The 15467-nt window shown below is 42.7% G+C and overlaps 1 long non-coding RNA gene across 1 annotated transcript; it reads right to left on the bottom strand.

Moving 5' to 3' along the window:
• Positions 1-2184: 2184 nt before the first annotated feature.
• Positions 2185-8136, bottom strand: LOC114670118 (uncharacterized). The gene is made up of 3 exons (XR_013397806.1): positions 7966-8136; positions 6644-6796; positions 2185-5598 (listed from the first exon to the last, which is right to left on the bottom strand). It is a non-coding gene; the product is annotated as an uncharacterized LOC114670118 (long non-coding RNA).
• Between the last annotated feature and the right edge of the window lie 7331 nt (positions 8137-15467).

The following is a 15467-nucleotide window of genomic DNA, read 5'->3' as shown; positions in this document are numbered from 1 at the left end:
AGCATTTGCTGGGTTGGTCTTGATTGAGGGATGAGGATACACAGATTGGTAAGTGGCCCTCCACTTCTTCCGGAAGCTCACAGACCCCCCAGCAATGAACCTCACGAAGCAGCAATCACGGAGGCTGGCAGATATTACCAGAGTCCTGGGTGGGAGTCGGCACCTGGCTCACAGACACGGGGGCACAGACCACAGCACTCAGTGCGGGAAGGAAGAATCTCTTCATCCTTGCTCATCGTCCGTTACTGTCTCCCCCTTCTTGACTTTTAATTGTGCTGTGTTCTGCAAATATACAGTTGAGCAGCAGAAACTTTTAGGATGCAGTCGTCAGAAATGTGAAAATCCAGAACACTCGGCAGAGTGCTGAACAAAGGTTGGGAAAGATGTTCAGATAAACCTACTGTAATACATGACTGGCGAAGAAATTAAGACATCAGATGCATAAATATCATGTAAAAGTAAATTCTTGCAACACATGAAAAAGAAAAGGTGAACTTCACACCCATCGGTATGGCTGTCAGCAAAAAATATATAAATAAATAACAAGTATTGGTGAGGATGCGGAGAAATTGGAACTCTTGTGCCCTGCTGGTGGGAATGTAGAATGTGGCAACTGCTGTGGAAAACAGTATGGAAGTTCCTCAAAAAACTAGAAACAGAATTACCACATAATCCCTCAATTCCACTTCTGGGTATATACCCAAAATAATTAAAAGCAAGCAAGGACTTGAACAGATATTTGCACATACATGTTCAGAGCAGCAGTACTTAAAAAGCCAAAGGTAGAAGCAACCCAAGTGTTCATCAACAAAGGACAGATAAATAAAATGTGGTATAAACACACAATGGAATATTATTTACCTTTAAAAAAGAATGAAATTCTGACACATGCTGCAACATGCATGAAACTTGAAGACATTATGCTAAGTTAAGTCAGCCATTTATGAAAGGACGCATACTGCATGATTCCGCTTATATGAGGTACCTAATCAAATTCACAGATGCAGGAAGGAGAATGGTGGTTGCCAAGGTCTGGGGGTAGGGAGAGAGTGAAAGTTATTTTTTAACAGAGACAGAGTTTCTGCTGGGATGGTGAAAGTTCTGGAAATGAATGGTGGTGATGGTTACACAACAGTGTGAATGTAGTTAACACGACCAAACTGCACACCTAAAAACAGTTAAATAGTAAATATTATGGGTATTATACCACAATAAAAAAAGGAAAGGTAGAATATGCAATGAGTCATGAGTTGAAAAATGGATGGCATTTTTCACTTTTTAGCCAGATGTCTTGGTGTTCCATAGACACAGCCAAAATGAAATGATGAAGGATTGGGGAATTGAAGCCAGGACTCTGGAGTCTCAAGTGACGGCCATAATTACTGCATTTCATTTCCTGTATGTAAGGCAAACTGAGTTCAGGACCAAAAGCAATATTCCAATGGGCTGTGATTAATTGCTCCTCCCGTGTTTAAATGGACCTCCTCATGGCTTTTGCTATTGTTCTGCACAAGTAATTAGGGAAGTTTTCACTGCAGAGGTCATTCTTGTGCATGTCCAAAACAAAGGCCAATTTCTGCTTAGCATTTATGAGACTTCAGATGTGGAGTACTCTAATCCACAGTTACATAATGAACATGTGGGTTTAACTGGGAAAGGAAGAGTCAGCCCTGCGGCTTGCTCCAGGCATTGCACAACCTCTCATTCACCCGCACCAGCTTGCTTCATGTTCTCAGTGCTTCTATGGAGAATGTATTATCGCCTCTATAGATCGCCTTTACAGATCAATCTCAGAGGTTAAGCAATTTTTCCCCCAGTCACACAAACAGTAAAGAAAAGAGTGAAAATTCCCGCTTTCCTCTGATTCAAATCCTTTTATGCTTTTCTGAACTCTGCATTGTAACAGCAATAGGAACCTTGGCTTTCCCTGAATCTGTTATTCATCCGTCTATTTGTTCACTTATCCAACAAACGCTTGTTCTTCACTTCCTTATTCCAAGCATAGTGATAGAGCGGCATGTAGGAGGGGCATGATCCAGCCACTTACAGATAATGTAAGGATGAGAAGAAGTCAACAGACAGAAAATAAAATGCAGGCATTTCTATCACAGAAAAAGAAACAAAAATTTTCCCATAGTACACTTGGAACATAAGTTAGAAATGAGAGTGAGGCAGTCACAGAGCTGAGGGGTTTAGGGATTTTATTCTGAGATAGGCAATGAATGGGGAGCCACTAACACCCTTAAACAAGAAAATGATGGGAAAATTTGCAATTTGGAAAGATCAACCTGATAGCTCCATGGGAGGTGCAGGTGACAGCAGGCAAATATGGAGGCAAGGAGACCATATTCCTTTCCCGGGGCTTCCCTAACAAATGACCACAAATGGGGTGGCTGCAAAACACAGAAATTCATTTTCTCACAGTAGCAGAGGCCAGAGTTCCAAAATCAAACTGTTGCAGGTCCATGTTCCTCAGAAAGCTCTAGGAAAAAATCTATCCCAAGCCTTTATCTTAGCTTCTGATGTTGCTGATAATCCTTGGCACTCTCTGGCATTCCCTGGCAGTCTCTGGCAATCCCTGGCAGTCCCTGGCAGTCCCCGGCTTACAGACGCGTTGCTCAGTCCTGCCCCGTCATCGTGTGGCGTTCTCCTGGCGTCTGGGCCTGGGTCTGTGTCTCTTCCCTTCTGCATGTAACGACGCCAGTCATGTTGATTTCAGTCATATCAAATTTCATATTGAATGTCTGTTCCAACATGAGTTCATCCTAACTTGATCACATTGCAAAGACCCTATTCCAATAAGGTCACACGCACAGGTACCAGGGGTTAGGACGTGAACAGATCTTTTTGGGAGACACAATTCAGCTCACAACAGAGACCAATTAGAGGACATTTGCAATTGGCCAGCTGAGAAAATGAGGCACTGACCAGCAGCACAGCCATGGCGAAAAGGAGGTGATGAGGAAGAAGAAACAGCCAAGCCCAGCAACAGGAGATGAGGTGTGTGTGGTGGAGCTCCAGTGCCCCGCTTAGGGCTGCGGGCATTAAGGAGAGGATTTGTGTGGGAAAGAGAGGATGAGGGGTGGCAGGATGTGACAGCTTTGTCAAGTCTGCCTTTCAAACTTGGAGAAAAATTGTGGATAGGGATGATGTTGATTCTCCACTGTTTTAAATGACAGAACTCTATTGTCTACAAGAGAAAAGGGCAACTTTGGATTTTGATGCTCAAAATCGTTCAAGTCTTGTTCACAACTCTGTTTCCAGCCTCATCACTCCCACTTCTCCTTTCCCTGCAATGTGCGCGCGCGTGCACACACACACACACACGTGAACACGGCAAGCATTCACTCTATTCGTTTGTTTCTGCACTGCACGTCTCAGGGACCACGTGATGCCTGAGGATGAGAAATGTTTTATCCCTGTCTGGGCCCACCTGGTGCAGAGAACACAGCGAACGAAGATGGATAGTGAGACAAAGCATGGTGCTGCCCCTGCCCAAGGTGTGCCCTTTCCTGTTGCCCTCCTATTTGCCTCCGTTCCTCTGCCTATGTGGCACCCTTGAGGAAAAAGAATGAATTCCTCCTATCCCTCAACTTACACAGTGTGTTGAGGAGATGGCATGCTACCTTTAACCATCCATGTCTGCTCCACCATTCTGGAGTAACCACAGAAGGCAAGGTCAATGTTTGATTCATCTTCACACCTCCAAGGCCTCATACAACCTATCGCAGAGTAGTGCTCAGAAAATCCTTTGCATAAAAAAGCAAACTCGGCCAGGAGCGGTAGCTCATGCTTGTAATCCCAGCACTTTGAGAGGCTAAGGCAGGGGGATCACTTGTGGTAAGGGGTTCAAGACCAGCCTGGTCAACATGGTGAAACTCAATCTCTACTAATAATAAGAAATTAGCCAGGCGTGGTGGCACTTGCCTGTAATCTCAGCTACTTGGGAGGCTGAGGCAGAAGAATGGTTGGAACTTGGGAGGCAGAGATAGCAGTGAGCCAAGATTGTGCCACTGCACTCCAGACTGGGTGACAGATTTCATCTAAAAAAAAAAAAAAAAAAAAAAAAGCAAACTGTTCTGGTTCTTTAAGGGAAGTCACTGGAGTCTACTGCAGGGATCACATGCACAGGCTGTGATGTCAGACAGGCCTGCATCTGAATCCTGGCTCTGATACTCGGTAGCTCTCTTAACTCAGGGGAGTTTTAGACTCCCTAGGCCTCCTATCCTTGCTTGAAAATGGGGATCACAGCAGTAGGGGTTCTGTGATGCTTCAATGAGCTCATGCTAGGAAAGCATCCAGCACATTGCCCGACACACAGGCTCAGAACAAACTTAATTACCATGGTTGGTCCTCAGCAGCCAACAGCCTTCCTGATAGCCTGCTCCTCTTCTGAGAACAGACCAAGAGGATCTGTGAGTCCCTGTAGCCTCAGCTCCTCCCATCATTCTCTTGACCCCAGGTCATCATAAAATTATGACGTAATTGAGGGAAACATGCATGGTTCACCCTTGTTCTTTATGGCTTGGATATTGAGCAATCACAAGACATTGGAATGTTATCTAGAACCACTATTTCTAGAGAAAACCTCCAGGATGGACATGGAACCAAAAATGCTCCTAGAGAGTGTGTTAAGAGTTGAACAATGTGCTTTTCAGTTTGCAGATGAGGGGGAGCTTGACTGTGGAAGGAGCCAGAGCTTTGCTCTCATATTCCAGTCCTGGCTCCAAATCTTGCAGGCTGTGAGACTGGGGCCAGCTACTTAACGTCTCTGAACACCATTGTCTCATGAGGCTGTTGTGAGAGTTGGAAATAATAAATAAAACCAAACAACCCAGTGGGTGACACACAGTAACTGTTCAAAAACAGTACCTCCATGCTCTTCTGTCATTACTAGGGTGGTTGCAGGAATAGAGAGAGACATCAGAGGTGTTCAGTGACCAATCAACCCCCTATAAAACCTTAGCCTCCCTCTAAGCAGACCCCAAGGGCGAGCCCGATAGCTTCGGAGAGATCTCTGTGACTTGCCTCTGTTTGGAAAGCAGTGTCCCCTTAGAGATCAGAGGCGACTCTCCTGGATCCCCACAGATCAGAACCCCACTCCTTGGTCCTGCTGGTTCGTCAGGCATCCCAGGCTCTGTCCAGGCACAGCCAGCTGAGGCTGTGAACTCCAGAGTCATCTTGGATTGGTGACTGGGGAGAGAGCATGAGACTGGGACCAAGCTCAAAAAGGACTTGGGAGGACAATTAGTGGGTGGGTGGGGTGAAGAGGTTTGGGGAAAAGGAGAGTTTGGAGAAGGAGAAAGCAAGTCAGCCCAGCCAACGGAATGATGACCACAGCCTTTGTTTAGGCATCTTTGGAAGTGTTTGCAGATCTACAGGGTACAATAAACTGCCTAGTGGAAACATAGTCTCAGAGCACTGAGAAGTTTTATTTTTAATTCTTACTTAAATGAGAACTGTTATCTATCTCGGGAGATCTTTTCACCTTGAGGTCATGAATTGGAGCCTGGGGACCTGGCCTCCACTCCTGCTCTGGCATTTTGTAGTTGAATGACCTCAGTGACACCCTTCGCCTCACTGGGCCCAGCTCTGTTCCTGTGAAAAGAAAGGATTGGAGAACTTGGTCTCTTAGGTTCCTGCTAACTGACATTTTGTAACACTTAGTTTCAGATTCCCAACCTCCCTTTCCTCTCCATTCTAATTTTTTTAAGAATTGCAGGAACTAGAACTTAGAAAGAAAAAAAAACCGTACGCGAACTTTCTACATAATTTCCTAGGCACTTAGATCTGCATCCCAGGAAGCATATTAAAAATACTTATCCCCAGGACTCTCCTTTGGGATGGGACTCAGGAACATCTGTAAATTTAACAAGCTCCATAGGTGACTTTTTTTATGATCACACAATAATTAGCCTAAGCTGTCTTAAAGCAGCTGCTGAAAATTGAACCTGATTCAATCTTTAAAAGGCACATCTTTAAACTGTGGTAAAGGCCAAGGTCTCTGCTAGGGAACTGAAGCCAAGAATCTGAGAAAAGTGTAATGATGAACGCCAGCCTTCACCAGCTGGGCCTGGGATGTCTGTGAACCACTGAGGCCAAGATGAGAGCAGGGCCACGGGGACGGCGGGGTTGTGGGCTGTCATGTGACTATGTTCTTGGACCACCTCTCCTTTCATGCTGAACTGAAATGCTTGTCCACACTGTAGAGCACATGATCTTTGTTTCAGGATATGGGGCATGGGTGTCGGGTTGCTTTGCAGGAGCAGGAGAGAATGTGCAGCCACCTCCATCCAGCAGTCCTCTGTGGGAGGCAGTTGGCTGGGACCCGGGTATTCACTGTGGCCATGGGCTGGAGCATCAGCAGCAGCCCACAGACCCACAACCATGGCCATCTAAAAAATAGAGCTCTGCAGTGGCTGATTTCCAGGAGGTCACAGTGTAGCTAGATGGCAGAAGCCCAGAACTTGGTGGCCTCCGTTTCAGGACGCTAGTGGCCTCTATGACTCACCAGAGGCAGAAAGCACAGCTTCTGCCATCTGGCTCTGACTGCAGGAGATAGCGGGGTAGAATTGGTTGTCCCTCTCAGCAGGTTTGGTGGATCTGCTTTGCCTCCTCACCTCTGACATCTGGGGTCACCCACCTCATCCTCCACCAGGACCCGGCCTTTCCCTGACATCTTCCCTCTGCTGGTTCGATGTAGTTTTGGGTGCCCTCAACAAGAGGCAATGCACAGACATTTCCTGTTGAAAACACAGTTTTGCTTGCTTGTGTTTAGTAGTAGGGAAAATGTCCACTGAAAGCAAAGGTAATGGAAAATAATTAGCATTTTAAAGAGCAGTAGCACTAAGTGATGTTGAAATCAGCCTCTAACAGTTCCTAAACCCATGTTTTTGAAGAACTTCTATGGGCCAGTCATTCTTTCTCTCCTCCTCTCCCCATCTCCCCCAGCTAGGGCTTTGCACGCACTGACCTCCCGCCTTCATTTTATTCCCGCTCCCTTCCCTTCACTTGCATAATCTCGATTGACTTTCTCAAAAATAAACGTTGAATTTTAGAATAGGTTTGGATTCATAGAAAATTGTGAAGATAGTAATACAAGAGGTCCGCACATACCTGACACTTAGTTTCTCCTGGTGTTCAGATGTTACATGGGTAGAGGTCATCTGTCACAACCAAGAAGCCACTACTGATTATTATTAGCTAAAATCCATACTTTATGGATACTTCCTCAGTTCTTACCATGTATCTTTTTTCTGTACCGGGATCCCATCCTGGACACCACATAACATTTAGTGGTTGTGTGTCCTTTAGCTCCTCTATGGCTATGACAAGTTCTCAGACTTTGTCAGGATGACTTTGTTTAAATGACTTTGACAGTTTGGGGAGGTTTGGGGACGACTTGTCAGCTATTTTGCAGACAGTCCATCAGGTGGACTTTGCCTGGTATTTTCCCCATGATTAGACTGGAGTTGCAGGGTTTGAGAAAAAAGCCACTGAGGTAAAGGCACATGCCACCGACATAACTTAGCTTTGTCTGCCTTACTCACCTGGCTGAGGGAGTCTGTCTGATTTCTCTACTGTAAAGTTACTCTTTTTCCCATTTCCCATTCAGTACTCTTTGGAGGTAAGTCACCGTATGCAGCCCACATTTAAGGGAGGGGGAGTTATAGTCTACCTCCTTGAGATAGGGATATCTACGTAAATTATTTTAAATTCTTCTATATGAGAGGTTTGTCTGCTCTCCCTTATTTTTAGTTATATATTCAATCATATGTTGATACCAATTAATCTCATGCATATTTATTGTATACCTTAGGTCATAATCTAGTACTACCTTATTAATTTTGTTACTCAAATTATTCCACCTGTGGCCACTAGGAGCTCTTTCAGTTGGCTCCTGTATCCCTTTGACACACCACATTGTTGAGTGTTTGTGCACTTGTGTGTGTGTTATGTACTTACATTCTGGCACTATGAGACATGCCAGGCTCTTCTCCTGTATGCCCTGCTCAGCCCTAGAATCCACAGTATCTGCCAGGAGCTCTCGTTCCTTTCTTTATAGACTGGTATTAGAAGTCAGGATCTGGGTGATGTGTGTGTTCCATACTTCCGGGATTCCATTGCTTCCAAGCCCTGCTAACCGACAGAGTAAGGAAAGATATTTGAGTGTCCTAACCCGTATCTATACAAATATCTATAAATATTCCCCTAGGGATTCATTGCTATCTATATTAAACTAAGTAGGAGTTAATACTAAAATATCCAACATTAATCCAGGACAACATGATCACTATAACATTCCTCAACCTCCTCCTCCAACAGTGAGAAAACTGGCTTCCATCATCCTGCATCCATCAATTATTTGATTCCATTATCCCTGTGTTGTGGTTTCAAAATCGTTAGCCAATGCCCCTGTAGAAAGCAGCCTTACCCTGGTTCAACATATACAAATCAAAAAATGTAATTCATCACATAAAGATAATTAAAGACAAAAACCACGATTATCTCAATAGATGCAGAAGAGGCCTTCAACAAAATTCAACATACCTTCATGTTAAAAACTCTCAATAAACTAGGTATTGAAGGAACATACCTCAAAATAATAAGATCCTTTATGACAAACCCACAGCCAATATCATACTGAATGGGCAAAAGCAAGAAGCATTCCCCCTTGAAAACTGGCACGAGACATGGATGCTCTCTTTCTCCACTCCAAATCAACATAATGTTGGCAGTTCCAGCCAGGGCAATCAAGCAAATGAAAGAAACAAAGGGTATTCAAATAAGAAGAGAGGAAGTCAAATTGTCTTTGTTTGCAGATGACATGATCCTGCATCTAGAAAACCTCATTGACTCAGCCTAAAAGCTTCTTAGACTGATAAGCAACTTCAGCAAAGTCTCAGGATACAAACCAATGGGCAAAAATGTCAAGCATTCCTATATGCCAACAACAGACAAGCAGAGAGCCAAATTATGTGAATGGGAATTCATAATTGCCAAAAAGAGAACAAAATACCTAGGAATATAGCTAACAAGGGAAGTGAAGAACCTCTTCAAGGAGAACTACAAACCACTGTTCAAGGAAATCAGAGAGCACACAAGCAGATGGAAAAACATTCCATGCTCATGGTTAGGAAGAATCAATATCATGAAAATGACCATACTGCCCAAAACAATTTATAGATCCTATGCCATTCCCATTAAACTACCATTGACATTCTTCACAGAATTTAAAAAAAAAAATTTTTTAACATTCAAATGGAACCAAAAAAAAGCCAAGAAAATCCTAAGCAAAAAGAACAAAGCTGGAGGCATCACACTACCAGATTTCAAACTATACTACAAGGCTACCACAACTGAAAGAGCATGGTACTGGCACAAAAACAGGCACATAGACCAATGGAACAGAATAGAGAACTCAGAAATAAAACTGAACATCTACAACCATCTGATCTTTGACAAATCTGACAAAAAACAGCAATGGGGAAAGTATTGCCTATTTAATAAATGGTTCTGGGAAAATTGGCTAGCCATATGAAGAAAATTGAAACTGGATCCCTTCTTTACACCTTATACAAAAATCAACTCAAGATGGATAAAAGACCTAAATGTAAAACCCAAAACTATAAAAACCCTAGAAGAAAGTCTAGGCAATACCATTCAGGACATAGGCATGTGCAAAGATTTTATAATGAAATCCCCAAAGCAATTGGAACAAAAGCAAAAGTTGATAAATGGGATCTAATTGAACTAAAGAGCTTCTGCACAGCAAAAGAAACTATCATTAGAGTGAGTAGACAACCTACAGAATGGGAGACAATTTTTGCAATCTCTCCGTCAGACAGAGGTCTAATATTCAGAAACTACAAGGAACTTAAGCAAATGTACAAGAAAACAAAAACAACCACATTAAAATGTGGGCAAAGGATATGAATAGACACATCTCAAAAAAAGACATTAATGTGGCCAAAAACATATGGAAAAAAGCTCAAAATTACTGGTCATTAGAGAAATGCAAATTAAAACCACAATGAGATACCATCTCATACCAGTCAGAAAGGTGATTATTAAAAAGTCAAGAAAAAACAGATCACTTTGGGAGGCCAAGGCAGGCAGATCACAAGGTCAGGAGATCGAGACCATCCTGGCTAACATGGTGAAACCCTGTCTCTACTAAAAATACAAAAAATTAGCCGGGCATGGTGGTGGGCGCCTGTTTTCCCAGCTACTCAGGAGGCTGAGGAAGGAGAATGGCGTGAACCCAGGAGGCGCAGCTTGCAGTGAGCCAAGATCACGCCACTGCACTTCAGCCTTGGGTGACAGAGTGAGACTCTGTCTCAAAAAAAAAAAAAAAAAAAAAAGGAAAAAGAAAGAAAAAAGAAACAACAGATAGATGCTGGCAAATTTGCAAAGAAATAGGAATGCTTTTACACTGTTGATGGGAATGTAAATTAGTTCAACCATTATGGAAAACAGTGTGGCAGTTTCTCAAAACTTTAGAACCAGAAATATCATTTGACCCAGTAGTTTTCATTTCTTTGATATATACCAAAGAAATATAACTCACTCTATTACAAAGACACATGCACATGTATGCTCAAGACAACACCATTCACAATAGCAAAGACATGGAATCGATCCAAATGCTCACAATGATAAACTGGATAAAGAAAATGTTGGGAGTCACTGGCAAGATGGCTGAATAGGAACAGCTCTGGTCTGCAGCTCCCAGTGAGGTTGACACAGAAGGCAGGTGATTTCTGCATCTCCAACTGAGGTATGCAGTTCATCTAATTGGGACTGGTTGGACAGTGGGTACAGCCTACGGAGGGTGAGCCAAAGCAGGATGGGGTGTCCCCTCACCCGGGAAGCACAAGGGGTTGGGGAATTTCCCTCCTCTAGCCAAGGGAAGCCGTGAGAGAATGTACCAGGAGGAATGGTGCACTCTGGCCCAGATACTGTGTTTTCCCACAGTCTTCGCAACCGGCAGACCAGGAAATTCCCTCTGGTACCGACGCCACCAGGGCCCTGGGTTTTGAGCACAAACCTGGGCAGCCGTTTGGGCAGACACTGAGCTAGCTGAAAGACTTCCTTCCTTCCTTCCTTCCTTCCTTCCTTCCTTCCTTCCTTCCTTCCTTTCTCCTTCCTTCCTTCCTTCCTCTCTTTCTTTCTTTCTTTCTTTCTTTCTTTCTTTCTTTCTTTCTTTCTTTCTTTCTTTCTTTCTTTCTTTCTTTCTTTTCTTTTCTTTTCTTTTCTTTTCTTTTCTTTTTTCATACCCCAGTGGCATCTGGAACACCAGTGAAACAGAACTGTTCACTCCCCTGGAAAGGGGATTGAAGCCAGGGAGCCAAGTCGTCTGGCTCAGTGGGTCCCAACCCCGTGGAGCCCAGAAAGCTAAGATCCACTGGCTTAAAATTCTCACTGCCAGCACAGCAGTCTGACATTGATCTGGGACACTTGAACTTGGTAGGAGAAGGGGTGTCCGCTTTGCTGAGGCTCGAGTATGCAGTTTTACCCTCACAGTGTAAACAACACTGCTGGGAAGTTTGAGCTGGGTGGACCCCACCACAATTCAGCAAGGCCACTGCAGCCAGACTGCCTTTCTAAATTTGTCCTCTCTGGGCAGAGCATCTCTGAGAAAAAGGCAGCTGCCCCAATCAGGGACTTATAGATAAAACCCCCATCTCCCTGGGACAGAGCACCTGGGGGAAGGGGCGGCTATGGGCATACCTTCAGCAGACTTAAACGTCCCTGCCTGACAGCTCTGAAGAGAGCAGCAGATCTCCCGGCACAGCATTCGAGCTCTGATAAGGGACAGACTGCCTCCTCAAGTGGGTCCCTGACCCCTGTGTATCCTAACTGGGAGACACCTCCCAATAGTGGCTGATACACACCTCATACAGGAGAGCTCTTGCTGGCAGAGCTTCCAGAGGGAGGAACAGACAGCAATCTTTACTGTTCTACAGTACCTGCTGGTGATACCCAGGCAAACATGGTCTGGAGTGGACCTCCAGCAAACTCCAGCAGACCTGCAGCAGAGAGGCTTGACAGTTAGAAGGAAAACTAACAAACAGAAAGGAACAGTATCAACATCAACAAAAAGGATGTCCACTCAGAGACCCCATCTGAAGGTCACCAACATCAAAGACCAAAGGTATATAAATCCACAAAGATGGGGAGAAACCAGTGCAAAAAGACTGAAAATTCCAAAAACCAGAATGCCTCTTCTTCTCCAAAGGATCACAATTCCTCACCAGCAAGGGAACAAAACTGGATGGAGAATGAGTTTGATGAATTGACAGAAGTGGGCTCCAGAAGATGGGTAATAACAAACTCTTCTGAGCTAAACGAACATGTTCTAACCCAATGCAAGGAAGCTAAGAACCTTGAAAAAAAGGTTAGAGTAATTGCTAATTTGAATAACCAATTTAGAGAAGAACACAAATGACCTGGTGGAGCTGAAAAACACAACATAAGAACTTAGTGAAGCCTACACAAGTATCAAGAGCCAAATTAATCAAGCAGAAGAAAGAATATCAGAGATTGAAGATCAACACAATGAAATGAAGCGAGAAGACAAGATTAGAGAAAAAAGAGTGAAAGAAACTAACAAAACCTTTAAGTAATATGGGACCATGTGAAAAGACCAAATCTATATTTGATTGGTGTACCTGAAAGTGACGGCAAGACTGGAACCAAGTTGGAAAACACTCTTTAGGATATTATCCAGGAGAACGTCCCCAACCTAGAAAGACAGGCCAATATTCAAATTCAGGAAATACAGAGAACACCACAAAGATACTCCTTGAGAAGAGCAACCCCCAAGACACATAATCATTAGATTCACCAAGGTTGAAATGAAGGAAAATATGATAAGCGCTGCCAGAGAGGAATGTCAGGTTACCCACAAAGGGAAGCCCATCAGACTAACAGCAGATCTCTCTGCAGAAACCCTACAAGTCAGAAGAAAGTGGGGGCCAATATTTAACATTTGTTAAATAATTTTCACCCTAGAATTTCATATCCAGCCAAACTCAGTTTCATAAATGAAGGAGAAATAGAATCCTTCACAGACAAACAAATGCTGAGAAATTTTGTCACCACCAGGCCTGCCATACAAGAGCTCCTGAAGGAAGCACTAAACATGGAAAGGAACAACTGGCACCAGCCACTGCAAAAGCAAACCAGATTGTAAAGACCCTTGACGTTGTGAAGAAACAGCATCAACAAAATAACCAGCTAGCATCATAATGACAGGATCAAATTCACACACAAAAATATTAATCTTAAATGTAAACAGGCTAAATGCCCCAATTAAGAGACACAGATTAGCAAACTGGAAAAAGAGTCAAGACCCATCAGTGTGCTGTATACAGGAGACCCATCTCACATGCAATGACACACATAGGCTTAAAATAAAAGGATGGAGAAATATTGACCAAGCAAATGGAAAGAAAAAAAAAAAAAAAGCATAGGTTAAAATCCTAGTCTCTGATAAAACAGACTTTAAACCAATAAAGATCAAAAGAGACAAAGAAGGGCATTACATAATGGTAAATGGATCAATGGAACAAGAAGAGCTATCTTAAATATATATGAACCCAATACAGGAGGACCCAGATACATAAAGCAAGTTCTTAGAGACCTAAAAAGAGAATTAGGCTCCCACACAATAATAGTGGGAGACTTTAACACCCACCCCCATCAATATAAGACAGATCAAGGAGACAGAAAATTAACAAGGATATCCAGGACTTGAACTCAGCTTTCTACCAAGCAGACCTAATCAACATCTACAGAACTCTACATCCCAAATCAACAGAATATATATTCTTCTTAGCACGACATTGCAGTTATTCTAAAATTGACCACATAATTGGAAGTGAAACACTCCTCAGCAAATGCAAAAGAATGGAAATCATAGCAAACGTTCCCTCAGACCACAGTGCACTAAATTAGAACTCAGTATTAAGAAACTCACTCAGAACTGTACAACTACATGGAAACTGAACAACATGCTCCTGGATGACTACTGGGTAAATAATGAAATTAAGGCAGAAATAAAGATATTCTTTGAAACCAATGAGAACAAAAACACAATGTACCAGAATCTCTGGGACACATTCAGAGCAGTGTGTTGAGGGAAATTTATAGCAGTAATTCCCACAAGAGAAAGCAGGAAAGATCTAAAATTGACACCCTAACACCACAATTAAAAGAACTAGTGAAGCAAGAGCAAACAAATTTAAAAGCTAGCAGAAGACAAGAAATAACTAAGATCAGAGCAGAGCTGAGGGAGATAGAGAAAAGAAAAACCCTTCAAAGAAAATCAATGAATCCAGGAGCTGGTTTCTTGAAAAATCAGCAAAATAGATAGACCACTAGATAGACTAACAAAGAAGAAAAAAGAAGAATCAAATTGACACAATTAAAAAAAAATAAAGGGGATATCCCCACTGATCCCACAGAAATACAAACTACCATCAGAGAATACTATAAACACCTCTATGCAAATAAACTAGAAAATCTAGAAGATACAGATAAATTCCTGGACACATACAACCTCCTAAGACTAAACCAGGAAGAAGCCGAATCCCTGAATAGACCAATAACAAGTTCTGAAATTGAGGCAGTAATTAATAGCCTACTAATCAAAAATAGTCCAGGACCAGATGGATTCACAGCAGAATTCTACCAGAGGTACAAAGAGGAGATGGTACCATTCCTTCTGAAACTATTCCAAACAATAGAAAAAGGGGAAATCCTCCCTAACTCATTTTATGAGGCCAGCATCATCCTGATACCAAAACCTGGCAAAGACACAACAGCAAAAAAAAAAAAAAAAAAAAAAAAAAAAAAAAAAAAAAAAATTCAGGCCAATATCCCTGATGAACATGGATGTGAAAATCCTCAATTAAATACTGGCAAACTGAATCCAGCAGCACATCAAAAACTTATCCATCACGATCAAGTCGGCTTCATCCCTGGGATGCAAGGCTGGTTCAACATACACAAATCAATCAATGTAATTTGTCACATAAACAGAACCACTGACAAAGGCCACATGATTATCTCAGTAGATGAAGTAAAGGCCTTTGAAAACATTCAACAGCACTTCATGCTGAAAACTCTCAATAAACTAGGTATTGATGGAATGTATCTCAAAATAATAAGAACTATTTGTGACAACCCCACAGCCAATATCATACTGAATGGGCAAAAACTGGAAGCATTCCCTTTGAAAACTGGCAGAAGACAAGGATGCCCTCTCTCACCACTCCTATTCAACACAGTATTGGAAGTTCTGGCCAAGGTAATCAGGCAAGAGAAAGCAATAAAGGGTATTCAATTAGGAAACAAGGAAGTCAAATTGTCTCTCTTTGCAGATAACATGATTGTATATTTAGAAAACCCCATCATCTCAGCCCAAAATCTCCTTAGGTTGATGAGAAACTTCAGCAAAG

This window comes from Macaca mulatta, chromosome 9 (genome assembly GCF_049350105.2).
Source record: "Macaca mulatta isolate MMU2019108-1 chromosome 9, T2T-MMU8v2.0, whole genome shotgun sequence".
Lineage (NCBI taxonomy): Eukaryota > Metazoa > Chordata > Mammalia > Primates > Cercopithecidae > Macaca > Macaca mulatta.
The sequence above is the reverse complement of the archived record's forward strand: the minus strand, read 5'-3'. Positions and strand labels throughout refer to the sequence as shown.